Source organism: Narcine bancroftii, chromosome 13 (genome assembly GCF_036971445.1).
Source record: "Narcine bancroftii isolate sNarBan1 chromosome 13, sNarBan1.hap1, whole genome shotgun sequence".
Lineage (NCBI taxonomy): Eukaryota > Metazoa > Chordata > Chondrichthyes > Torpediniformes > Narcinidae > Narcine > Narcine bancroftii.
Window position 1 is genome coordinate 56,093,289 of NC_091481.1, and position 24,761 is coordinate 56,118,049.

Below are 24,761 nucleotides of genomic sequence, written 5' to 3' on the forward strand. Positions count from 1 at the left end.
AGTGAGTGGAGCAGTGAAGGAGTGGCTCAGTGAGTGAGTGAGTAGAGCAGTGTAGGAGTGGCTCAGTTAGTCAGTGAGTTGAGCAGTGAAGGAGTGGCTTAGTTAGTGAGTGGAGCAGTGAAGGAGTGGCTCATGACTGAGTGAGTGGAGGAGTGAAGGAGTGGCTCAGTGAGTGAGTGGAGCAGTGAAGGAGAGGCTCAGTTAGTGAGTGAGTGGAGCACTGAAGGAGTGGCTCAGTGAGTCAGTGGAGCAGTGAAGGAGTGGCTTAGTGAGTGAGTGGAGCCATGAAGGAATGGCTCAGTTAGTGAGTGAGTGGAGCTGTGAAGGAGTGGCTAGTGAGTGAGTGAGTGGAGGAGTGAAGGAGTGGCTCAATGAGTGAGTGAGTGGAGCAGTGAAAGAGTGGCTTAGTTAGTGAGTGGAGCAGTGAAGGAGTGGCTCATGACTGAGTGAGTGGAGGAGTGAAGGAGTGGCTCAGTGAGTGAGTGGAGCAGTGAAGGAGAGGCTCAGTTAGTGAGTGAGTGGAGCAGTGAAGGAGTGGATCAGTGAGTGAGTGGAGCAGTGAAGGAATGGCTCAGTGAGTGAGTGAATAGAGCAGTGAAGGAGTGGCTGAGTAGGAGAGTGGAGCAGTGAAGGTGTGGCTCAGTAAGACAGTGAGTAGAGTAGTGAAGGAGTGGCTCATCAGTGAGTGAGTGGAGCAGTGAAGGAGTGGCTCAGTGAGTCAGTGGAGCAGTGAAGGAGTGGCTTAGTGAGTGAGTGGAGCCATGAAGGAATGGCTCAGTTAGTGAGTGAGTGGAGCTGTGAAGGTGTGGGTCAGTGAGTGAGCGGAGCAGTGAAGGAGTGGCTCAGTGAGTGAGTGAGTGGAGCTGTGAAGGAGTGGCTCAGTGAGTGAGTGGAGCAATGAAGGAGTGGCTGAGTGAGTGAGTGTAGCAGTGAAGGTGTGGATCAGTAAGTGAGTGGAGAAGTGAAGGAGTGGCTCAGTGAGTGAGTGGAGCAGTGAAGGATTGGCTAGTGAGTGAGTGAGTGAGCAGTGAAGGAGTTGCTCAGTTAGTGACTGGAGCAGTGAACGAATGGCTCAGTGAGTGAGTGAGTGGAGCTGTGAAGGAGTGGGTCAGTGAGTGAGTGGAGCAGTGAAGGAATGGCTCAGTGAGTGAGTGAGTGGAGCTGTGAAGGAGTGGCTCAGTGAGTGAGTGGAGCAATGAAGGAGTGCCTCAGTGAGTGAGTGGAGCAGTGAAGGAGTAGCTCAGTGAGTGAGTGAATAGAGCAGTGAAGGAGTGGCTGAGTAGGTGAGTGGAGCAGTGAAGGTGTGGCTCAGTGAGACAGTGAGTAGAGTGGTGAAGGAGTGGCTCATCAGTGAGTGAGTGGAGCAGTGAAGGAGTGGCTCAGTGAGTGCCTGAGCAGAGCAGTGAAGGAGTGTCTCAGTGAGTGAGTAGAGCAGTGAAGGAGTGCCTCAGTTAGTGAGTGAGTGGAGCAGTGAAGGAGTTGCTCATTGAGTGAGTGAGTGGAGCAGTGAAGGAGTTGCTCAGTTAGTGACTGGAGCAGTGAAGGAATGGCTCAGTGAGTGAGTGAGTGGAGCTGTGAAGGAGTGGCTCAGTGAGTGAGTGGAGCAGTGAAGGAGCGGCTCAGTGAGTCAGTGGAGCAGTGAAGGAGTGGCTTTGTGAGTGAGTGGAGCCGTGATGGAATGGCTCAGTTAGTGAGTGAGTGGAGCAGTGAAGGAGTGGATCAGTGAGTGAGTGGAGCAGTGAAGGAATGGCTCAGTGAGTGAGTGAGTGGAGCAGTGAAGGAGTTGCTCAGTGAGTGAGTGAGTGGAGCAGTGAAGGAGTTGCTTAGTTAGTGACTGGAACAGTGAAGGAATGGCTCAGTGAGTGAGTGAGTGGAGCTGTGAAGGAGTGGCTCAGAGAGTGAGTGGAGCAATGAAGGAGTGCCTCAGTGAGTGAGTGGAGCAGTGAAGGAGTAGCTCAGTGAGTGAGTGAATAGAGCAGTGAAGGAGTGGCTGAGTAGGTGAGTGGAGCAGTGAAGGTGTGGCTCAGTGAGACAGTGAGTAGAGTAGTGAAGGAGTGGCACATCAGTGAGTGAGTGGAGCAGTGAAGTTGTGGCTCAGTTAGTGAGTGGAGCAGTGAAGGAGTGGCTCAGTGAGTGAGTGGAGCAGTGAAGGAGTGGCTCAGTTAGTGAGTGAGTGGAGCACTGCAGTGAAGGAGTGGCTCAGTGAGTGAGTGGAGCAGTGAAGGAGTGGCCCGATGAGTGATTGAGTGTGTGGAGCAGTGAAGGAATGGCTCAGTTAGTGAATGAGTGGAGCAGGTAAGGAGTGGCTTAGTGAGTGAGTGGAGCAGTGAAGGAGTGGCTTAGTTAGTGATTGGAGCAGTGAAGTAGTCCCTCAGTGAGTGAGTGAGTGGAGCAGTGAAGGAGTGGCTCAGTTAGTGACTGAGTGGAGCAGTGAAGGAGAGGCTCAGTTAGTGAGTGAGTGGAGCCCTGAAGGAGTGGCTCAGTGAGTGAGTGAGTGGAGCACTGAAGGAGTGGCTCTGTAAGTGAGTAGAGCAGTGAAGGAGAGCTCAGTTAGTGATTGAATGAGTGGAGCAGTGAAGGAATGGCTCAGTTAGTGAGTGAGTGCTGCAGTGAAGGAGTGGCTCAGTGAGTGAGTGAGTCTAGCAGTTAAGGAGTGGCTCATGACTGAGTGAGTGGAGCAGTGAGGGAGAGGCTCAGTCAGTGAGTGGAGCAGTGAAGGAGTGTCTCAGTGAGTGAGTGAGTGGAGCAGTGAAGGAGTGGCTCTGTTAGTGAGTGTGTGGAGCAGTGAAGGACTGGCTCAGTGAGTGAGTGGAGATGTGAAGGAGTGGCTCTGTTAGTGAGTGAGTGGAGAATTGAAGGAGTGGCTGAGTGAGTGAGTGGAGCAGTGAAGGTGTGGCTCAGTGAGACAGTGAGTGGAGCAGTGAAGGTGTGGCTCAGTGAGTGAGTGAGTGGAGCTGTGAAGGAGTGGCTCAGAGAGTGAGTGGAGCAATGAAGGAGTGCCTCAGTGAGTGAGTGGAGCAGTGAAGGAGTAGCTCAGTGAGTGAGTGAATAGAGCAGTGAAGGAGTGGCTGAGTAGGTGAGTGGAGCAGTGAAGGTGTGGCTCAGTGAGACAGTGAGTAGAGTAGTGAAGGAGTGGCTCATTAGTGAGTGAGTGGAGCAGTGAAGTTGTGGCTCAGTTAGTGAGTGGAGCAGTGAAGGAGTGGCTTAGTGAGTGAGTGGAGCAGTGAAGGAGTGGCTCAGTTAGTGAGTGAGTGGAGCACTGCAGTGAAGGAGTGGCTCAGTGAGTGAGTGGAGCAGTGAAGGAGTGGCCTGATGAGTGATTGAGTGTGTGGAGCAGTGAAGGAATGGCTCAGTTAGTGAGTGAGTGGAGCAGGTAAGGAGTGGCTTAGTGAGTGAGTGGAGCAGTGAAGGAGTGGCTTAGTTAGTGATTGGAGCAGTGAAGTAGTCCCTCAGTGAGTGAGTGAGTGGAGCAGTGAAGGAGAGGCTCAATGAGTGAGTGAGTTGAGCAGTGAAGGAGTGGCTTAGTTAGTGAGTGGAGCAGTGAAGGAGTGGCTCATGACTGAGTGAGTGGAGGAGTGAAGGAGTGGGTCAGTGAGTGAGTGGAGCAGCAAAGAAGAGGCTCAGTTAGTGAGTGAGTGGAGCACTGAAGGAGTGGCTCAGTTAGTGAGTGAGTGGAGCAGTGAAGGAATGGCTCAGTGAGTGAGTGCGTGGAGCAGTGAAGGAGTTGCTCAGTTAGTGACTGGAGCAGTGAAGGAATGGCTCAGTGAGTGAGTGAATAGAGCAGTGAAGGAGTGGCTGAGTAGGTGAGTGGAGCAGTGAAGGTGTGGCTCAGTGAGTGAGTGGAGCAGTGAAGGAGAGGCTAAGTTAGTGACTGAGTGGAGCACTGAAGGAGTGGCTCAGTGAGTGAGTAGAGCAGTGATGGAGTGTTCATTGAGTGACTGAGTGGAGCAGTGAAGGAGTGGCTCTGTGAGTGAGTAGAGCAGTGAAGGAGAGCTCAGTTAGTGAGTGAGTGGAGCACTGCAGTGAAGGAGTGGCTCAGTGAGTGAGTGGAGCAGTGAAGGAGTGGCTCGATGAGTGATTGAGTGTGTGGAGCAGTGAAGGAATGGCTCAGTTAGTGAGTGAGTGGAGCAGGTAAGGAGTGGCTTAGTGAGTGAGTGGAGCAGTGAAGGAGTGGCTTAGTTAGTGAGTGAAGCAGTGAAGGAGTCCCTCAGTGAGTGAGTGAGTGGAGCAGTGAAGGAGTGGCTCAGTGAGTGAGTAAGTAGAGCAGTGTAGGAGTGGCTCAGTTAGTCAGTGAGTTGAGCAGTGAAGGAGTGGCTTAGTTAGTGAGTGGAGCAGTGAAGGAGTGGCTCATGACTGAGTGAGTGGAGGAGTGAAGGAGTGGCTCAGTGAGTGAGTGGAGCAGTGAAGGAGAGGCTCAGTTAGTGAGTGAGTGGAGCACTGAAGGAGTGGCTCAGTGAGTCAGTGGAGCAGTGAAGGAGTGGCTTAGTGAGTGAGTGGAGCCATGAAGGAATGGCTCAGTTAGTGAGTGAGTGGAGCTGTGAAGGAGTGGCTAGTGAGTGAGTGAGTGGAGGAGTGAAGGAGTGGCTCAATGAGTGAGTGAGTGGAGCAGTGAAAGAGTGGCTTGGTTAGTGAGTGGAGCAGTGAAGGAGTGGCTCATGACTGAGTGAGTGGAGGAGTGAAGGAGTGGCTCAGTGAGTGAGTGGAGCAGTGAAGGAGAGGCTCAGTTAGTGAGTGAGTGGAGCAGTGAAGGAGTGGATCAGTGAGTGAGTGGAGCAGTGAAGGAATGGCTCAGTGAGTGAGTGAATAGAGCAGTGAAGGAGTGGCTGAGTAGGAGAGTGGAGCAGTGAAGGTGTGGCTCAGTAAGACAGTGAGTAGAGTAGTGAAGGAGTGGCTCATCAGTGAGTGAGTGGAGCAGTGAAGGAGTGGCTCAGTGAGTCAGTGGAGCAGTGAAGGAGTGGCTTAGTGAGTGAGTGGAGCCATGAAGGAATGGCTCAGTTAGTGAGTGAGTGGAGCTGTGAAGGTGTGGGTCAGTGAGTGAGCGGAGCAGTGAAGGAGTGGCTCAGTGAGTGAGTGAGTGGAGCTGTGAAGGAGTGGCTCAGTGAGTGAGTGGAGCAATGAAGGAGTGGCTGAGTGAGTGAGTGTAGCAGTGAAGGTGTGGATCAGTGAGTGAGTGGAGCAGTGAAGGAATGGCTCAGTGAGTGAGTGAGTGGAGCAGTGAAGGAGTTGCTCAGTGAGTGAGTGAGTGGAGCAGTGAAGGAGTTGCTTAGTTAGTGACTGGAACAGTGAAGGAATGGCTCAGTGAGTGAGTGAGTGGAGCTGTGAAGGAGTGGCTCAGAGAGTGAGTGGAGCAATGAAGGAGTGCCTCAGTGAGTGAGTGGAGCAGTGAAGGAGTAGCTCAGTGAGTGAGTGAATAGAGCAGTGAAGGAGTGGCTGAGTAGGTGAGTGGAGCAGTGAAGGTGTGGCTCAGTGAGACAGTGAGTAGAGTAGTGAAGGAGTGGCACATCAGTGAGTGAGTGGAGCAGTGAAGTTGTGGCTCAGTTAGTGAGTGGAGCAGTGAAGGAGTGGCTCAGTGAGTGAGTGGAGCAGTGAAGGAGTGGCTCAGTTAGTGAGTGAGTGGAGCACTGCAGTGAAGGAGTGGCTCAGTGAGTGAGTGGAGCAGTGAAGGAGTGGCCCGATGAGTGATTGAGTGTGTGGAGCAGTGAAGGAATGGCTCAGTTAGTGAATGAGTGGAGCAGGTAAGGAGTGGCTTAGTGAGTGAGTGGAGCAGTGAAGGAGTGGCTTAGTTAGTGATTGGAGCAGTGAAGTAGTCCCTCAGTGAGTGAGTGAGTGGAGCAGTGAAGGAGTGGCTCAGTTAGTGACTGAGTGGAGCAGTGAAGGAGAGGCTCAGTTAGTGAGTGAGTGGAGCCCTGAAGGAGTGGCTCAGTGAGTGAGTGAGTGGAGCACTGAAGGAGTGGCTCTGTAAGTGAGTAGAGCAGTGAAGGAGAGCTCAGTTAGTGATTGAATGAGTGGAGCAGTGAAGGAATGGCTCAGTTAGTGAGTGAGTGCCGCAGTGAAGGAGTGGCTCAGTGAGTGAGTGAGTCTAGCAGTTAAGGAGTGGCTCATGACTGAGTGAGTGGAGCAGTGAGGGAGAGGCTCAGTCAGTGAGTGGAGCAGTGAAGGAGTGTCTCAGTGAGTGAGTGAGTGGAGCAGTGAAGGAGTGGCTCTGTTAGTGAGTGTGTGGAGCAGTGAAGGACTGGCTCAGTGAGTGAGTGGAGATGTGAAGGAGTGGCTCTGTTAGTGAGTGAGTGGAGAATTGAAGGAGTGGCTGAGTGAGTGAGTGGAGCAGTGAAGGTGTGGCTCAGTGAGACAGTGAGTGGAGCAGTGAAGGTGTGGCTCAGTGAGTGAGTGAGTGGAGCTGTGAAGGAGTGGCTCAGAGAGTGAGTGGAGCAATGAAGGAGTGCCTCAGTGAGTGAGTGGAGCAGTGAAGGAGTAGCTCAGTGAGTGAGTGAATAGAGCAGTGAAGGAGTGGCTGAGTAGGTGAGTGGAGCAGTGAAGGTGTGGCTCAGTGAGACAGTGAGTAGAGTAGTGAAGGAGTGGCTCATTAGTGAGTGAGTGGAGCAGTGAAGTTGTGGCTCAGTTAGTGAGTGGAGCAGTGAAGGAGTGGCTTAGTGAGTGAGTGGAGCAGTGAAGGAGTGGCTCAGTTAGTGAGTGAGTGGAGCACTGCAGTGAAGGAGTGGCTCAGTGAATGAGTGGAGCAGTGAAGGAGTGGCCTGATGAGTGATTGAGTGTGTGGAGCAGTGAAGGAATGGCTCAGTTAGTGAGTGAGTGGAGCAGGTAAGGAGTGGCTTAGTGAGTGAGTGGAGCAGTGAAGGAGTGGCTTAGTTAGTGATTGGAGCAGTGAAGTAGTCCCTCAGTGAGTGAGTGAGTGGAGCAGTGAAGGAGAGGCTCAATGAGTGAGTGAGTTGAGCAGTGAAGGAGTGGCTTAGTTAGTGAGTGGAGCAGTGAAGGAGTGGCTCATGACTGAGTGAGTGGAGGAGTGAAGGAGTGGGTCAGTGAGTGAGTGGAGCAGCAAAGAAGAGGCTCAGTTAGTGAGTGAGTGGAGCACTGAAGGAGTGGCTCAGTTAGTGAGTGAGTGGAGCAGTGAAGGAATGGCTCAGTGAGTGAGTGAGTGGAGGAGTGAAGGAGTGGCTCAATGAGTGAGTGAGTAGAGCAGTGTAGGAGTGGCTCAGTTAGTCAGTGAGTTGAGCAGTGAAGGAGTGGCTTAGTTAGTGAGTGGAGCAGTGAAGGAGTGGCTCATGACTGAGTGAGTGGAGGAGTGAAGGAGTGGCTCAGTGAGTGAGTGGAGCAGTGAAGGAGAGGCTCAGTTAGTGAGTGAGTGGAGCACTGAAGGAGTGGCTCAGTGAGTCAGTGGAGCAGTGAAGGAGTGGCTTAGTGAGTGAGTGGAGCCATGAAGGAATGGCTCAGTTAGTGAGTGAGTGGAGCTGTGAAGGAGTGGCTAGTGAGTGAGTGAGTGGAGGAGTGAAGGAGTGGCTCAATGAGTGAGTGAGTGGAGCAGTGAAAGAGTGGCTTAGTTAGTGAGTGGAGCAGTGAAGGAGTGGCTCATGACTGAGTGAGTGGAGGAGTGAAGGAGTGGCTCAGTGAGTGAGTGGAGCAGTGAAGGAGAGGCTCAGTTAGTGAGTGAGTGGAGCAGTGAAGGAGTGGATCAGTGAGTGAGTGGAGCAGTGAAGGAATGGCTCAGTGAGTGAGTGAATAGAGCAGTGAAGGAGTGGCTGAGTAGGAGAGTGGAGCAGTGAAGGTGTGGCTCAGTAAGACAGTGGAGCAGTGAAGGAGTGGCTTAGTGAGTGAGTGGAGCCATGAAGGAATGGCTCAGTTAGTGAGTGAGTGGAGCTGTGAAGGTGTGGGTCAGTGAGTGAGCGGAGCAGTGAAGGAGTGGCTCAGTGAGTGAGTGAGTGGAGCTGTGAAGGAGTGGCTCAGTGAGTGAGTGGAGCAATGAAGGAGTGGCTGAGTGAGTGAGTGTAGCAGTGAAGGTGTGGATCAGTAAGTGAGTGGAGAAGTGAAGGAGTGGCTCAGTGAGTGAGTGGAGCAGTGAAGGATTGGCTAGTGAGTGAGTGAGTGAGCAGTGAAGGAGTTGCTCAGTTAGTGACTGGAGCAGTGAAAGAATGGCTCAGTGAGTGAGTGAGTGGAGCTGTGAAGGAGTGGGTCAGTGAGTGAGTGGAGCAGTGAAGGAATGGCTCAGTGAGTGAGTGAGTGGAGCTGTGAAGGAGTGGCTCAGTGAGTGAGTGGAGCAATGAAGGAGTGCCTCAGTGAGTGAGTGGAGCAGTGAAGGAGTAGCTCAGTGAGTGAGTGAATAGAGCAGTGAAGGAGTGGCTGAGTAGGTGAGTGGAGCAGTGAAGGTGTGGCTCAGTGAGACAGTGAGTAGAGTGGTGAAGGAGTGGCTCATCAGTGAGTGAGTGGAGCAGTGAAGGAGTGGCTCAGTGAGTGCCTGAGCAGAGCAGTGAAGGAGTGTCTCAGTGAGTGAGTAGAGCAGTGAAGGAGTGCCTCAGTTAGTGAGTGAGTGGAGCAGTGAAGGAGTTGCTCATTGAGTGAGTGAGTGGAGCAGTGAAGGAGTTGCTCAGTTAGTGACTGGAGCAGTGAAGGAATGGCTCAGTGAGTGAGTGAGTGGAGCTGTGAAGGAGTGGCTCAGTGAGTGAGTGGAGCAGTGAAGGAGCGGCTCAGTGAGTCAGTGGAGCAGTGAAGGAGTGGCTTTGTGAGTGAGTGGAGCCGTGATGGAATGGCTCAGTTAGTGAGTGAGTGGAGCAGTGAAGGAGTGGATCAGTGAGTGAGTGGAGCAGTGAAGGAATGGCTCAGTGAGTGAGTGAGTGGAGCAGTGAAGGAGTTGCTCAGTGAGTGAGTGAGTGGAGCAGTGAAGGAGTTGCTTAGTTAGTGACTGGAACAGTGAAGGAATGGCTCTGTGAGTGAGTGAGTGGAGCTGTGAAGGAGTGGCTCAGAGAGTGAGTGGAGCAATGAAGGAGTGCCTCAGTGAGTGAGTGGAGCTGTGAAGGAGTAGCTCAGTGAGTGAGTGAATAGAGCAGTGAAGGAGTGGCTGAGTAGGTGAGTGGAGCAGTGAAGGTGTGGCTCAGTGAGACAGTGAGTAGAGTAGTGAAGGAGTGGCACATCAGTGAGTGAGTGGAGCAGTGAAGTTGTGGCTCAGTTAGTGAGTGGAGCAGTGAAGGAGTGGCTCAGTGAGTGAGTGGAGCAGTGAAGGAGTGGCTCAGTTAGTGAGTGAGTGGAGCACTGCAGTGAAGGAGTGGCTCAGTGAGTGAGTGGAGCAGTGAAGGAGTGGCCCGATGAGTGATTGAGTGTGTGGAGCAGTGAAGGAATGGCTCAGTTAGTGAATGAGTGGAGCAGGTAAGGAGTGGCTTAGTGAGTGAGTGGAGCAGTGAAGGAGTGGCTTAGTTAGTGATTGGAGCAGTGAAGTAGTCCCTCAGTGAGTGAGTGAGTGGAGCAGTGAAGGAGTGGCTCAGTTAGTGACTGAGTGGAGCAGTGAAGGAGAGGCTCAGTTAGTGAGTGAGTGGAGCCCTGAAGGAGTGGCTCAGTGAGTGAGTGAGTGGAGCACTGAAGGAGTGGCTCTGTAAGTGAGTAGAGCAGTGAAGGAGAGCTCAGTTAGTGATTGAATGAGTGGAGCAGTGAAGGAATGGCTCAGTTAGTGAGTGAGTGCCGCAGTGAAGGAGTGGCTCAGTGAGTGAGTGAGTCTAGCAGTTAAGGAGTGGCTCATGACTGAGTGAGTGGAGCAGTGAGGGAGAGGCTCAGTCAGTGAGTGGAGCAGTGAAGGAGTGTCTCAGTGAGTGAGTGAGTGGAGCAGTGAAGGAGTGGCTCTGTTAGTGAGTGTGTGGAGCAGTGAAGGACTGGCTCAGTGAGTGAGTGGAGATGTGAAGGAGTGGCTCTGTTAGTGAGTGAGTGGAGAATTGAAGGAGTGGCTGAGTGAGTGAGTGGAGCAGTGAAGGTGTGGCTCAGTGAGACAGTGAGTGGAGCAGTGAAGGTGTGGCTCAGTGAGTGAGTGAGTGGAGCTGTGAAGGAGTGGCTCAGAGAGTGAGTGGAGCAATGAAGGAGTGCCTCAGTGAGTGAGTGGAGCAGTGAAGGAGTAGCTCAGTGAGTGAGTGAATAGAGCAGTGAAGGAGTGGCTGAGTAGGTGAGTGGAGCAGTGAAGGTGTGGCTCAGTGAGACAGTGAGTAGAGTAGTGAAGGAGTGGCTCATTAGTGAGTGAGTGGAGCAGTGAAGTTGTGGCTCAGTTAGTGAGTGGAGCAGTGAAGGAGTGGCTTAGTGAGTGAGTGGAGCAGTGAAGGAGTGGCTCAGTTAGTGAGTGAGTGGAGCACTGCAGTGAAGGAGTGGCTCAGTGAGTGAGTGGAGCAGTGAAGGAGTGGCCTGATGAGTGATTGAGTGTGTGGAGCAGTGAAGGAATGGCTCAGTTAGTGAGTGAGTGGAGCAGGTAAGGAGTGGCTTAGTGAGTGAGTGGAGCAGTGAAGGAGTGGCTTAGTTAGTGATTGGAGCAGTGAAGTAGTCCCTCAGTGAGTGAGTGAGTGGAGCAGTGAAGGAGAGGCTCAATGAGTGAGTGAGTTGAGCAGTGAAGGAGTGGCTTAGTTAGTGAGTGGAGCAGTGAAGGAGTGGCTCATGACTGAGTGAGTGGAGGAGTGAAGGAGTGGGTCAGTGAGTGAGTGGAGCAGCAAAGAAGAGGCTCAGTTAGTGAGTGAGTGGAGCACTGAAGGAGTGGCTCAGTTAGTGAGTGAGTGGAGCAGTGAAGGAATGGCTCAGTGAGTGAGTGCGTGGAGCAGTGAAGGAGTTGCTCAGTTAGTGACTGGAGCAGTGAAGGAATGGCTCAGTGAGTGAGTGAATAGAGCAGTGAAGGAGTGGCTGAGTAGGTGAGTGGAGCAGTGAAGGTGTGGCTCAGTGAGTGAGTGGAGCAGTGAAGGAGAGGCTAAGTTAGTGACTGAGTGGAGCACTGAAGGAGTGGCTCAGTGAGTGAGTAGAGCAGTGATGGAGTGTTCATTGAGTGACTGAGTGGAGCAGTGAAGGAGTGGCTCTGTGAGTGAGTAGAGCAGTGAAGGAGAGCTCAGTTAGTGAGTGAGTGGAGCACTGAAGTGAAGGAGTGGCTCAGTGAGTGAGTGGAGCAGTGAAGGAGTGGCTCGATGAGTGATTGAGTGTGTGGAGCAGTGAAGGAATGGCTCAGTTAGTGAGTGAGTGGAGCAGGTAAGGAGTGGCTTAGTGAGTGAGTGGAGCAGTGAAGGAGTTGCTTAGTTAGTGAGTGAAGCAGTGAAGGAGTCCCTCAGTGAGTGAGTGAGTGGAGCAGTGAAGGAGTGGCTCAGTGAGTGAGTAAGTAGAGCAGTGTAGGAGTGGCTCAGTTAGTCAGTGAGTTGAGCAGTGAAGGAGTGGCTTAGTTAGTGAGTGGAGCAGTGAAGGAGTGGCTCATGACTGAGTGAGTGGAGGAGTGAAGGAGTGGCTCAGTGAGTGAGTGGAGCAGTGAAGGAGAGGCTCAGTTAGTGAGTGAGTGGAGCACTGAAGGAGTGGCTCAGTGAGTCAGTGGAGCAGTGAAGGAGTGGCTTAGTGAGTGAGTGGAGCCATGAAGGAATGGCTCAGTTAGTGAGTGAGTGGAGCTGTGAAGGAGTGGCTAGTGAGTGAGTGAGTGGAGGAGTGAAGGAGTGGCTCAATGAGTGAGTGAGTGGAGCAGTGAAAGAGTGGCTTGGTTAGTGAGTGGAGCAGTGAAGGAGTGGCTCATGACTGAGTGAGTGGAGGAGTGAAGGAGTGGCTCAGTGAGTGAGTGGAGCAGTGAAGGAGAGGCTCAGTTAGTGAGTGAGTGGAGCAGTGAAGGAGTGGATCAGTGAGTGAGTGGAGCAGTGAAGGAATGGCTCAGTGAGTGAGTGAATAGAGCAGTGAAGGAGTGGCTGAGTAGGAGAGTGGAGCAGTGAAGGTGTGGCTCAGTAAGACAGTGAGTAGAGTAGTGAAGGAGTGGCTCATCAGTGAGTGAGTGGAGCAGTGAAGGAGTGGCTCAGTGAGTCAGTGGAGCAGTGAAGGAGTGGCTTAGTGAGTGAGTGGAGCCATGAAGGAATGGCTCAGTTAGTGAGTGAGTGGAGCTGTGAAGGTGTGGGTCAGTGAGTGAGCGGAGCAGTGAAGGAGTGGCTCAGTGAGTGAGTGAGTGGAGCTGTGAAGGAGTGGCTCAGTGAGTGAGTGGAGCAATGAAGGAGTGGCTGAGTGAGTGAGTGTAGCAGTGAAGGTGTGGATCAGTAAGTGAGTGGAGAAGTGAAGGAGTGGCTCAGTGAGTGAGTGGAGCAGTGAAGGATTGGCTAGTGAGTGAGTGAGTGAGCAGTGAAGGAGTTGCTCAGTTAGTGACTGGAGCAGTGAAAGAATGGCTCAGTGAGTGAGTGAGTGGAGCTGTGAAGGAGTGGGTCAGTGAGTGAGTGGAGCAGTGAAGGAATGGCTCAGTGAGTGAGTGAGTGGAGCTGTGAAGGAGTGGCTCAGTGAGTGAGTGGAGCAATGAAGGAGTGCCTCAGTGAGTGAGTGGAGCAGTGAAGGAGTAGCTCAGTGAGTGAGTGAATAGAGCAGTGAAGGAGTGGCTGAGTAGGTGAGTGGAGCAGTGAAGGTGTGGCTCAGTGAGACAGTGAGTAGAGTGGTGAAGGAGTGGCTCATCAGTGAGTGAGTGGAGCAGTGAAGGAGTGGCTCAGTGAGTGCCTGAGCAGAGCAGTGAAGGAGTGTCTCAGTGAGTGAGTAGAGCAGTGAAGGAGTGCCTCAGTTAGTGAGTGAGTGGAGCAGTGAAGGAGTTGCTCATTGAGTGAGTGAGTGGAGCAGTGAAGGAGTTGCTCAGTTAGTGACTGGAGCAGTGAAGGAATGGCTCAGTGAGTGAGTGAGTGGAGCTGTGAAGGAGTGGCTCAGTGAGTGAGTGGAGCAGTGAAGGAGCGGCTCAGTGAGTCAGTGGAGCAGTGAAGGAGTGGCTTTGTGAGTGAGTGGAGCCGTGATGGAATGGCTCAGTTAGTGAGTGAGTGGAGCAGTGAAGGAGTGGATCAGTGAGTGAGTGGAGCAGTGAAGGAATGGCTCAGTGAGTGAGTGAGTGGAGCAGTGAAGGAGTTGCTCAGTGAGTGAGTGAGTGGAGCAGTGAAGGAGTTGCTTAGTTAGTGACTGGAACAGTGAAGGAATGGCTCAGTGAGTGAGTGAGTGGAGCTGTGAAGGAGTGGCTCAGAGAGTGAGTGGAGCAATGAAGGAGTGCCTCAGTGAGTGAGTGGAGCAGTGAAGGAGTAGCTCAGTGAGTGAGTGAATAGAGCAGTGAAGGAGTGGCTGAGTAGGTGAGTGGAGCAGTGAAGGTGTGGCTCAGTGAGACAGTGAGTAGAGTAGTGAAGGAGTGGCACATCAGTGAGTGAGTGGAGCAGTGAAGTTGTGGCTCAGTTAGTGAGTGGAGCACTGAAGGAGTGGCTCAGTGAGTGAGTGGAGCAGTGAAGGAGTGGCTCAGTTAGTGAGTGAGTGGAGCACTGCAGTGAAGGAGTGGCTCAGTGAGTGAGTGGAGCAGTGAAGGAGTGGCCCGATGAGTGATTGAGTGTGTGGAGCAGTGAAGGAATGGCTCAGTTAGTGAATGAGTGGAGCAGGTAAGGAGTGGCTTAGTGAGTGAGTGGAGCAGTGAAGGAGTGGCTTAGTTAGTGATTGGAGCAGTGAAGTAGTCCCTCAGTGAGTGAGTGAGTGGAGCAGTGAAGGAGTGGCTCAGTTAGTGACTGAGTGGAGCAGTGAAGGAGAGGCTCAGTTAGTGAGTGAGTGGAGCCCTGAAGGAGTGGCTCAGTGAGTGAGTGAGTGGAGCACTGAAGGAGTGGCTCTGTAAGTGAGTAGAGCAGTGAAGGAGAGCTCAGTTAGTGATTGAATGAGTGGAGCAGTGAAGGAATGGCTCAGTTAGTGAGTGAGTGCCGCAGTGAAGGAGTGGCTCAGTGAGTGAGTGAGTCTAGCAGTTAAGGAGTGGCTCATGACTGAGTGAGTGGAGCAGTGAGGGAGAGGCTCAGTCAGTGAGTGGAGCAGTGAAGGAGTGTCTCAGTGAGTGAGTGAGTGGAGCAGTGAAGGAGTGGCTCTGTTAGTGAGTGTGTGGAGCAGTGAAGGACTGGCTCAGTGAGTGAGTGGAGATGTGAAGGAGTGGCTCTGTTAGTGAGTGAGTGGAGAATTGAAGGAGTGGCTGAGTGAGTGAGTGGAGCAGTGAAGGTGTGGCTCAGTGAGACAGTGAGTGGAGCAGTGAAGGTGTGGCTCAGTGAGTGAGTGAGTGGAGCTGTGAAGGAGTGGCTCAGAGAGTGAGTGGAGCAATGAAGGAGTGCCTCAGTGAGTGAGTGGAGCAGTGAAGGAGTAGCTCAGTGAGTGAGTGAATAGAGCAGTGAAGGAGTGGCTGAGTAGGTGAGTGGAGCAGTGAAGGTGTGGCTCAGTGAGACAGTGAGTAGAGTAGTGAAGGAGTGGCTCATCAGTGAGTGAGTGGAGCAGTGAAGTTGTGGCTCAGTTAGTGAGTGGAGCAGTGAAGGAGTGGCTTAGTGAGTGAGTGGAGCAGTGAAGGAGTGGCTCAGTGAGTGAGTGAGTGGAGCACTGCAGTGAAGGAGTGGCTCAGTGAGTGAGTGGAGCAGTGAAGGAGTGGCCTGATGAGTGATTGAGTGTGTGGAGCAGTGAAGGAATGGCTCAGTTAGTGAGTGAGTGGAGCAGGTAAGGAGTGGCTTAGTGAGTGAGTGGAGCAGTGAAGGAGTGGCTTAGTTAGTGATTGGAGCAGTGAAGTAGTCCCTCAGTGAGTGAGTGAGTGGAGCAGTGAAGGAGAGGCTCAATGAGTGAGTGAGTTGAGCAGTGAAGGAGTGGCTTAGTTAGTGAGTGGAGCAGTGCAGGAGTGGCTCATGACTGAGTGAGTGGAGGAGTGAAGGAGTGGGTCAGTGAGTGAGTGGAGCAGCAAAGAAGAGGCTCAGTTAGTGAGTGAGTGGAGCACTGAAGGAGTGGCTCAGTTAGTGAGTGAGTGGAGCAGTGAAGGAATGGCTCAGTGAGTGAGTGCGTGGAGCAGTGAAGGAGTTGCTCAGTTAGTGACTGGAGCAGTGAAGGAATGGCTCAGTGAGTGAGTGAATAGAGCAGTGAAGGAGTGGCTGAGTAGGTGAGTGGAGCAGTGAAGGTGTGGCTCAGTGAGTGAGTGGAGCAGTGAAGGAGAGGCTAAGTTAGTGACTGAGTGGAGCACTGAAGGAGTGGCTCAGTGAGTGAGTAGAGCAGTGATGGAGTGTTCATTGAGTGACTGAGTGGAGCAGTGAAGGAGTGGCTCTGTGAGTGAGTAGAGCAGTGAAGGAGAGCTCAGTTAGTGAGTGAGTGGAGCACTGCAGTGAAGGAGTGGCTCAGTGAGTGAGTGGAGCAGTGAAGGAGTGGCTCGATGAGTGATTGAGTGTGTGGAGCAGTGAAGGAATGGCTCAGTTAGTGAGTGAGTGGAGCAGGTAAGGAGTGGCTTAGTGAGTGAGTGGAGCAGTGAAGGAGTGGCTTAGTTAGTGAGTGAAGCAGTGAAGGAGTCCCTCAGTGAGTGAGTGAGTGGAGCAGTGAAGGAGTGGCTCAGTGAGTGAGTGAGTAGAGCAGTGTAGGAGTGGCTCAGTTAGTCAGTGAGTTGAGCAGTGAAGGAGTGGCTTAGTTAGTGAGTGGAGCAGTGAAGGAGTGGCTCATGACTGAGTGAGTGGAGGAGTGAAGGAGTGGCTCAGTGAGTCAGTGGAGCAGTGAAGGAGAGGCTCAGTTAGTGAGTGAGTGGAGCACTGAAGGAGTGGCTTAGTGAGTGAGTGGAGCCATGAAGGAATGGCTCAGTTAGTGAGTGAGTGGAGCTGTGAAGGAGTGGCTAGTGAGTGAGTGAGTGGAGGAGTGAAGGAGTGGCTCAATGAGTGAGTGAGTGGAGCAGTGAAAGAGTGGCTTAGTTAGTGAGTGGAGCAGTGAAGGAGTGGCTCATGACTGAGTGAGTGGAGGAGTGAAGGAGTGGCTCAGTGAGTGAGTGGAGCAGTGAAGGAGAGGCTCAGTTAGTGAGTGAGTGGAGCACTGAAGGAGTGGCTTAGTGAGTGAGTGGAGCAGTGAAGGAGTGGATCAGTGAGTGAGTGGAGCAGTGAAGGAATGGCTCAGTGAGTGAGTGAATAGAGCAGTGAAGGAGTGGCTGAGTAGGAGAGTGGAGCAGTGAAGGTGTGGCTCAGTAAGACAGTGAGTAGAGTAGTGAAGGAGTGGCTCATCAGTGAGTGAGTGGAGCAGTGAAGGAGTGGCTCAGTGAGTCAGTGGAGCAGTGAAGGAGTGGCTTAGTGAGTGAGTGGAGCCATGAAGGAATGGCTCAGTTAGTGAGTGAGTGGAGCTGTGAAGGTGTGGGTCAGTGAGTGAGCGGAGCAGTGAAGGATTGGCTCAGTGAGTGAGTGAGTGGAGCTGTGAAGGAGTGGCTCAGTGAGTGAGTGGAGCAATGAAGGAGTGGCTGAGTGAGTGAGTGTAGCAGTGAAGGTGTGGATCAGTAAGTGAGTGGAGAAGTGAAGGAGTGGCTCAGTGAGTGAGTGGAGCAGTGAAGGATTGGCTAGTGAGTGAGTGAGTGAGCAGTGAAGGAGTTGCTCAGTTAGTGACTGGAGCAGTGAAAGAATGGCTCAGTGAGTGATGAGTGGAGCTGTGAAGGAGTGGGTCAGTGAGTGAGTGGAGCAGTGAAGGAATGGCTCAGTGAGTGAGTGAGTGGAGCTGTGAAGGAGTGGCTCAGTGAGTGAGTGGAGCAATGAAGGAGTGCCTCAGTGAGTGAGTGGAGCAGTGAAGGAGTAGCTCAGTGAGTGAGTGAATAGAGCAGTGAAGGAGTGGCTGAGTAGGTGAGTGGAGCAGTGAAGGTGTGGCTCAGTGAGACAGTGAGTAGAGTGGTGAAGGAGTGGCTCATCAGTGAGTGAGTGGAGCAGTGAAGGAGTGGCTCAGTGAGTGCCTGAGCGGAGCAGTGAAGGAGTGTCTCAGTGAGTGAGTAGAGCAGTGAAGGAGTGCCTCAGTTAGTGAGTGAGTGGAGCAGTGAAGGAGTTGCTCATTGAGTGAGTGAGTGGAGCAGTGAAGGAGTTGCTCAGTTAGTGACTGGAGCAGTGAAGGAATGGCTCAGTGAGTGAGTGAGTGGAGCTGTGAAGGAGTGGCTCAGTGAGTGAGTGGAGCAGTGAAGGAGCGGCTCAGTGAGTCAGTGGAGCAGTGAAGGAGTGGCTTTGTGAGTGAGTGGAGCCGTGATGGAATGGCTCAGTTAGTGAGTGAGTGGAGCAGTGAAGGAGTGGATCAGTGAGTGAGTGGAGCAGTGAAGGAATGGCTCAGTGAGTGAGTGAGTGGAGCAGTGAAGGAGTTGCTCAGTGAGTGAGTGAGTGGAGCAGTGAAGGAGTTGCTTAGTTAGTGACTGGAACAGTGAAGGAATGGCTCAGTGAGTGAGTGAGTGGAGCTGTGAAGGAGTGGCTCAGAGAGTGAGTGGAGCAATGAAGGAGTGCCTCAGTGAGTGAGTGGAGCAGTGAAGGAGTAGCTCAGTGAGTGAGTGAATAGAGCAGTGAAGGAGTGGCTGAGTAGGTGAGTGGAGCAGTGAAGGTGTGGCTCAGTGAGACAGTGAGTAGAGTAGTGAAGGAGTGGCTCATCAGTGAGTGAGTGGAGCAGTGAAGTTGTGGCTCAGTTAGTGAGTGGAGCAGTGAAGGAGTGGCTCAGTGAGTGAGTGGAGCAGTGAAGGAGTGGCTCAGTTAGTGAGTGAGTGGAGCAGGTAAGGAGTGGCTTAGTGAGTGAGTGGAGCAGTGAAGGAGTGGCTTAGTTAGTGATTGGAGCAGTGAAGTAGTCCCTCAGTGAGTGAGTGAGTGGAGCAGTGAAGGAGAGGCTCAATGAGTGAGTGAGTTGAGCAGTGAAGGAGTGGCTTAGTTAGTGAGTGGAGCAGCAAAGAAGAGGCTCAGTTAGTGAGTGAGTGGAGCACTGAAGGAGTGGCTCAGTTAGTGAGTGAGTGGAGCAGTGAAGGAATGGCTCAGTGAGTGAGTGGAGCAGTGAAGGAGTTGCTCAGTTAGTGACTGGAGCAGTGAAGGAATGGCTCAGTGAGTGAGTGAATAGAGCAGTGAAGGAGTGGCTGAGTAGGTGAGTGGAGCAGTGAAGGTGTGGCTCAGTGAGTGAGTGGAGCAGTGAAGGAGAGGCTAAGTTAGTGACTGAGTGGAGCACTGAAGGAGTGGCTCAGTGAGTGAGTAGAGCAGTGATGGAGTGTTCATTGAGTGACTGAGTGGAGCAGTGAAGGAGTGGCTCTGTGAGTGAGTAGAGCAGTGAAGGAGAGCTCAGTTAGTGAGTGAGTGGAGCACTGCAGTGAAGGAGTGGCTCAGTGAGTGAGTGGAGCAGTGAAGGAGTGGCTCGATGAGTGATTGAGTGTGTGGAGCAGTGAAGGAATGGCTCAGTTAGTGAGTGAGTGGAGCAGGTAAGGAGTGGCTTAGTGAGTGAGTGGAGCAGTGAAGGAGTGGCTTAGTTAGTGAGTGAAGCAGTGAAGGAGTCCCTCAGTGAGTGAGTGAGTGGAGCAGTGAAGGAGTGGCTCAATGAGTGAGTGAGTGGAGCAGTGAAAGAGTGGCTTAGTTAGTGAGTGGAGCAGTGAAGGAGTGGCTCAGTGAGTGAGTGAGTAGAGCAGTGTAGGAGTGGCTCAGTTAGTCAGTGAGTTGAGCAGTGAAGGAGTGGCTGAGTTAGTGAGTGGAGCAGTGAAGGAGAGGCTCAGTTAGTGAGTGAGTGGAGGAGTGAAGGAGTGGCTCAGTGAGTGAGTGGAGCAGTGAAGGAGAGGCTCAGTTAGTGAGTGAGTGGAGCACTGAAGGAGTGGCTCAGTGAGTCAGTGGAGCAGTGAAGGAGTGGCTTAGTGAGTGAGTGGAGCCATGAAGGAATGGCTCAGTTAGTGAGTGAGTGGAGCTGTGAAGGAGTGGCTAGTGAGTGAGTGAGTGAGCAGTGAAGGAGTTGCTCAGTTAGTGACTGGAGCAGTGAAGGAATGGCTCAGTGAGTGAGTGCGTGGAGCTGTGAAGGAGTGGGTCAGTGAGTGAGTGGAGCAGTGAAGGAGTGGCTCAGTGAGTGAGTGAGTGGAGCTGTGAAGGAGTGGCTCAGTCAGTGAGTGGAGCAATGAAGGAGTGGCTGAGTGAGTGAGTGGAGCAGTGAAGGTGTGGATCAGTAAGTGAGTGGAGAAGTGAAGGAGTGGCTCAGTGAGTGAGTGGAGCAGTGAAGGAATGGCTAGTGAGTGAGTGAGTGGAGCTGTGAAGGAGTGGCTCAGTGAGTGAGTGGAGCAATGAAGGTTTGCCTCAGTGAGTGAGTGGAGCAGTGAAGGAGTTGCTCAGTTAGTGACTGGAACAGTGAAGGAATGGCTCAGTGAGTGAGTGAGTGGAGCTGTGAAGGAGTGGGTCAGTGAGTGAGTGGAGCAGTGAAGGAATGGCTCAGTGAGTGAGTGAGTGGAGCACTGAAGAAGTGGCTCAGTGAGTCAGTGGAGCAGTGAACGAGTGGCTTAGTGAGTGAGTGGAGCCATGAAGGAATGGCTCAGTTAGTGAGTGAGTGGAGCTGTGAAGGAGTGGCTAGTGAGTGAGTGAGTGAGCAGTGAAGGAGTTGCTCAGTTAGTGACTGGAGCAGTGAAGGAATGGCTCAGTGAGTGAGTGCGTGGAGCTGTGAAGGAGTGGGTCAGTGAGTGAGTGGAGCAGTGAAGGAGTGGCTCAGTGATTGAGTGAGTGGAGCAGTGAAGGAATGGCTCAGTTAGTGAGTGAGTGGAGCAGTGAAAGAGTTGCTCAGTGAGTGAGTGAGTGGAGCAGTGAAGGAGTTGCTCAGTTAGTGAGTGGAGCAACGAAGGAGTGGCTCAGTGAGACAGTGAGTAGAGAAGTGAAGGAGTCGCTCATCAGTGAGTGAGTGGAGCAGTGAAGGAGTGGCTCAGTGAGTGAGTGAATAGAGCAGTGAAGGAGTGGCTGAGTGAGTGAGTGGAGCAGTCAAGGTGTGGCTCAGTTAGACAGTGAGTAGAGTAGTGAAGGAGTGGCTCATCAGTGAGTGAGTGGAGCAGTGAAGGAGTGGCTCAGTTAGTGACTGAGTGGAGCAGTGAAGGAGAGGCTCAGTTAGTGAGTGAGTGGAGCCCTGAAGGAGTGGCTCAGTGAGTGAGTGAGTGGAGCACTGAAGGAGTGGCTCTGTAAGTGAGTAGAGCAGTGAAGGAGAGCTCAGTTAGTGATTGAATGAGTGGAGCAGTGAAGGAATGGCTCAGTTAGTGAGTGAGTGCCGCAGTGAAGGAGTGGCTCAGTGAGTGAGTGAGTCTAGCAGTTAAGGAGTGGCTCATGACTGAGTGAGTGGAGCAGTGAGGGAGAGGCTCAGTCAGTGAGTGGAGCAGTGAAGGAGTGTCTCAGTGAGTGAGTGAGTGGAGCAGTGAAGGAGTGGCTCTGTTAGTGAGTGTGTGGAGCAGTGAAGGACTGGCTCAGTGAGTGAGTGGAGATGTGAAGGAGTGGCTCTGTTAGTGAGTGAGTGGAGAATTGAAGGAGTGGCTGAGTGAGTGAGTGGAGCAGTGAAGGTGTGGCTCAGTGAGACAGTGAGTGGAGCAGTGAAGGTGTGGCTCAGTGAGACAGTGAGTAGAGCAGTGAAGGAGTGGCTCAGGTAGTGAGTGAGTGGAGCAGTGAAGGAGTGGCTCAGTGAGTGAGTGGAGCTGTGAAGGAGTGGTTCAGTGAGTAAGTGAGTGGAGCAGTGAAGGAGTGTCTCAGTGAGTGAGTAGAGCAGTGAAGGAGTGGCTCAGTTAGTGAGTGAGTGGAGCAGTGAAGGAGTGGTTCGGTGAGTGAGTGAGTGGAGCAGTGAATGAGTGGCTCAGTGAGTGAGTGGAGCAGTGAAGGAATGTCTCAGTGAGTGAGTAGAGCAGTGAAGCAGTGGCTCAGTTAGTGAGTGAGTGGAGCAGTGAAGGAGAAGCTCAGTGAGTGAGTAGAACAGTGAAGGAGTGGCTCAGTTAGTGAGTGAGTGGAGAAGTGAAGGAGTGGCTCAGTGAGTGAGTGAGTGGAGCACTGAAGGAGAGGCTCAGTTAGTGAGTGAGTGGAGCAGTGAAGGAGAGGTTCAATGAGTGAGTGAGTGGAGCAGATGAAAGAGTGGCTTAGTTAGTGAGTGGAGCAGTGAAGGAGTGGCTCAATGAGAGAGTGAGTGGAGCAGTGAAACAGTGGCTTAGTTAGTGAGTGGAGCAGTGAAAGAGTCCCTCAGTGAGTGAGTGAGTGGAGCAGTGAAGGAGTGGCTCAATGAGTGAGTGAGTGGAGCAGTGAAAGAGTGGCTTAGTTAGTGAGTGGAGCAGTGAAGGAGTAGCTCAGTGAGTGAGTGAGTAGAGCAGTGTAGGAGTGGCTTAGTTAGTGAGTGGAGCAGTGAAGGAGTGGCTCATGACCTAGTGAGTGGAGGAGTGAAAGAGTGGCTCAGTGAGTGAGTGGAGCAGTGAAGGAGAGGCTCAGTTAGTGAGTGAGTGGAGAGTGAAGGAGTGGCTCAGTGAGTGAGTGGAGCAGTGAAGGAGTGGCTGAGTGAGTGAGTGGAGCAGTGAAGGAGTGGCTCAATGAGTGAGTAAGTGGAGCAGTGAAAGAGTGGCTTTGTTAGTGAGTGGAGCAGTGAAGGAGTGGCTCATGACTGAGTGAGTGGAGGAGTGAAGGAGTGGCTCAGTGAGTGAGTGGAGCAGTGAAGGAGAGGCTCAGTTAGTGAGTGAGTGGAGCACTGAAGGAGTGGCTTAGTGAGTGAGTGGAGCAGTGAAGGAGTGGATCAGTGAGTGAGTGGAGCAGTGAAGGAATGGCTCAGTGAGTGAGTGAGTGGAGCAGTGAAGGAGTTGCTCAGTGAGTGAGTGCGTGGAGCAGTGAAGGAGTTGCTCAGTTAGTGACTGGAGCAGTGAAGGATTGGCTCAGTGAGTGAGTGAATAGAGCAGTGAAGGAGTGGCTGAGTAGGAGAGTGGAGCAGTGAAGTTGTGGCTCAGTAAGACAGTGAGTAGAGTAGTGAAGGAGTGGCTCATCAGTGAGTGAGTGGAGCAGTGAAGGAGTGGCTCAGTGAGTGAGTGGAGATGTGAAGGAGTGGCTCTGTTAGTGAGTGAGTGGAGAATTGAAGGAGTGGCTGAGTGAGTGAGTGGAGCAGTGAAGGTGTGGCTCAGTGAGACAGTGAGTGGAGCAGTGAAGGTGTGGCTCAGTGAGACAGTGAGTAGAGCAGTGAAGGAGTGGCTCAGGTAGTGAGTGAGTGGAGCAGTGAAGGAGTGGCTCAGTGAGTGAGTGGAGCAGTGAAGGAGTGGTTCAGTGAGTGAGTGAGTGGAGCAGTGAAGGAGTGTCTCAGTGAGTGAGTAGAGCAGTGAAGGAGTGGCTCAGTTAGTGAGTGACTGGAGCAGTGAAGGAGTGGTTCGGTGAGTGAGTGAGTGGAGCAGTGAATGAGTGGCTCAGTGAGTGAGTGGAGCAGTGAAGGAATGTCTCAGTGAGTGAGTATAGCAGTGAAGCAGTGGCTCAGTTAGTGAGTGAGTGGAGCAGTGAAGGAGAGGCTCAGTGAGTGAGTAGAACAGTGAAGGAGTGGCTCAGTTAGTGAGTGAGTGGAGCAGTGAAGGAGTGGCTCAGTGAGTGAGTGAGTGGAGCAGTGAAGGAGAGGCTCAGTTAGTGAGTGAGTGGAGCAGTGAAGGAGAGGTTCAATGAGTGAGTGAGTGGAGCAGTGAAAGAGTGGCTTAGTTAGTGAGTGGAGCCGTGAAGGAGTGGTTCAATGAGAGAGTGAGTGGAGCAGTGAAAGAGTGGCTTAGTTAGTGAGTGGAGCAGTGAAAGAGTCCCTCAGTGAGTGAGTGAGTGGAGCAGTGAAGGAGTGGCTCAATGAGTGAGTGAGTGGAGCAGTGAAAGAGTGGCTTAGTTAGTGAGTGGAGCAGTGAAGGAGTGGCTCAGTGAGTGAGTGAGTAGAGCAGTGTAGGAGTGGCTTAGTTAGTGAGTGGAGCAGTGAAGGAGTGGCTCATGACCTAGTGAGTGGAGGAGTGAAGGAGTGGCTCAGTGAGTGAGTGGAGCAGTGAAGGAGAGGCTCAGTTAGTGAGTGAGTGGAGAGTGAAGGAGTGGCTCAGTGAGTGAGTGGAGCAGTGAAGGAGTGGCTGAGTGAGTGAGTGGAGCAGTGAAGGAGTGGCTCAATGAGTGAGTGAGTGGAGCAGTGAAAGAGTGGCTTAGTTAGTGAGTGGAGCAGTGAAGGAGTGGCTCATGACTGAGTGAGTGGAGGAGTGAAGGAGTGGCTCAGTGAGTGAGTGGAGCAGTGAAGGAGAGGCTCAGTTAGTGAGTGAGTGGAGCACTGAAGGAGTGGCTTAGTGAGTGAGTGGAGCAGTGAAGGAGTGGATCAGTGAGTGAGTGGAGCAGTGAAGGAATGGCTCAGTGAGTGAGTGAGTGGAGCAGTGAAGGAGTTGCTCAGTGAGTGAGTGCGTGGAGCAGTGAAGGAGTTGCTCAGTTAGTGACTGGAGCAGTGAAGGATTGGCTCAGTGAGTGAGTGAACAGAGCAGTGAAGGAGTGGCTGAGTAGGAGAGTGGAGCAGTGAAGGTGTGGCTCAGTAAGACAGTGAGTGGAGTAGTGAAGGAGTGGCTCATCAGTGAGTGAGTGGAGCAGTGAATGAGTGGTTCAGTGAGTCAGTGGAGCAGTGAAGGAGTGGCTTAGTGAGTGAGTGGAGCCACGAAGGAATGGCTCAGTTAGTGAGTGTGTGGAGCTGTGAAGGTGTGGGTCAGTGAGTGAGCGGAGCAGTGAAGGAGTGGCTCAGTGAGTGAGTGAGTGGAGCTGTGAAGGAGTGGCTCAGTGAATGAGTGGGGCAATGAAGGAGTGGCTGAGTGAGTGAGTGTAGCAGTGAAGGTGTGGATCAGTAAGTGAGTGGAGAAGTGAAGGAGTGGCTCAGTGCCTGAGCGGAGCAGTGAAGGAGTGTCTCAGTGAGTGAGTAGAGCAGTGAAGGAGTGGCTCAGTTAGTGAGTGAGTGGAGCAGTGAAGGAGTTGCTCATTGAGTGAGTGAGTGGAGCAGTGAAGGAGTTGCTCAGTTAGTGACTGGAGCAGTGAAGGAATGGCTCAGTGAGTGAGTGAGTGGAGCTGTGAAGGAGTGGCTCAGTGAGTGAGTGGAGCAGTGAAGGAGTGGCTCAGTGAGTCAGTGGAGCAGTGAAGGAGTGGCTTTGTGAGTGAGTGGAGCCGTGATGGAATGGCTCAGTGAGTGAGTGCGCGGAGCAGTGAAGGAGTTGCTCAGTTAGTGACTGGAGCAGTGAAGGAATGGCTCAGTGAGTGAGTGAATAGAGCAGTGAAGGAGTGGCTGAGTAGGTGAGTGGAGCAGTGAAGGTGTGGCTCAGTGAGTGAGTGGAGCAGTGAAGGAGAGGCTAAGTTAGTGACTGAGTGGAGCACTGAAGGAGTGGGTCAGTGAGTGAGTAGAGCAGTGATGGAGTGTTCATTGAGTGACTGAGTGGAGCAGTGAAGGAGTGGCTCTGTTAGTGAGTGGAGCAGTGAAGGAGTGGCTCGATGAGTGATTGAGTGTGTGGAGCAGTGAAGGAATGGCTCAGTTAGTGAGTGAGTGGAGCAGGTAAGGAGTGGCTTAGTGAGTGAGTGGAGCAGTGAAGGAGTGGCTTAGTTAGTGAGTGAAGCAGTGAAGGAGTCCCTCAGTGAGTGAGTGAGTGGAGCAGTGAAGGAGTGGCTCAATGAGTGAGTGAGTGGAGCAGTGAAAGAGTGGCTTAGTTAGTGAGTGGAGCAGTGAAGTAATGGCTCAGTGAGTGAGTGAGTAGAGCAGTGTAGGAGTGGCTCAGTTAGTCAGTGAGTTGAGCAGTGAAGGAGTGGCTTAGTTAGTGAGTGGAGCAGTAAAGGAGTGGCTCATGACTGAGTGAGTGGAGGAGTGAAGGAGTG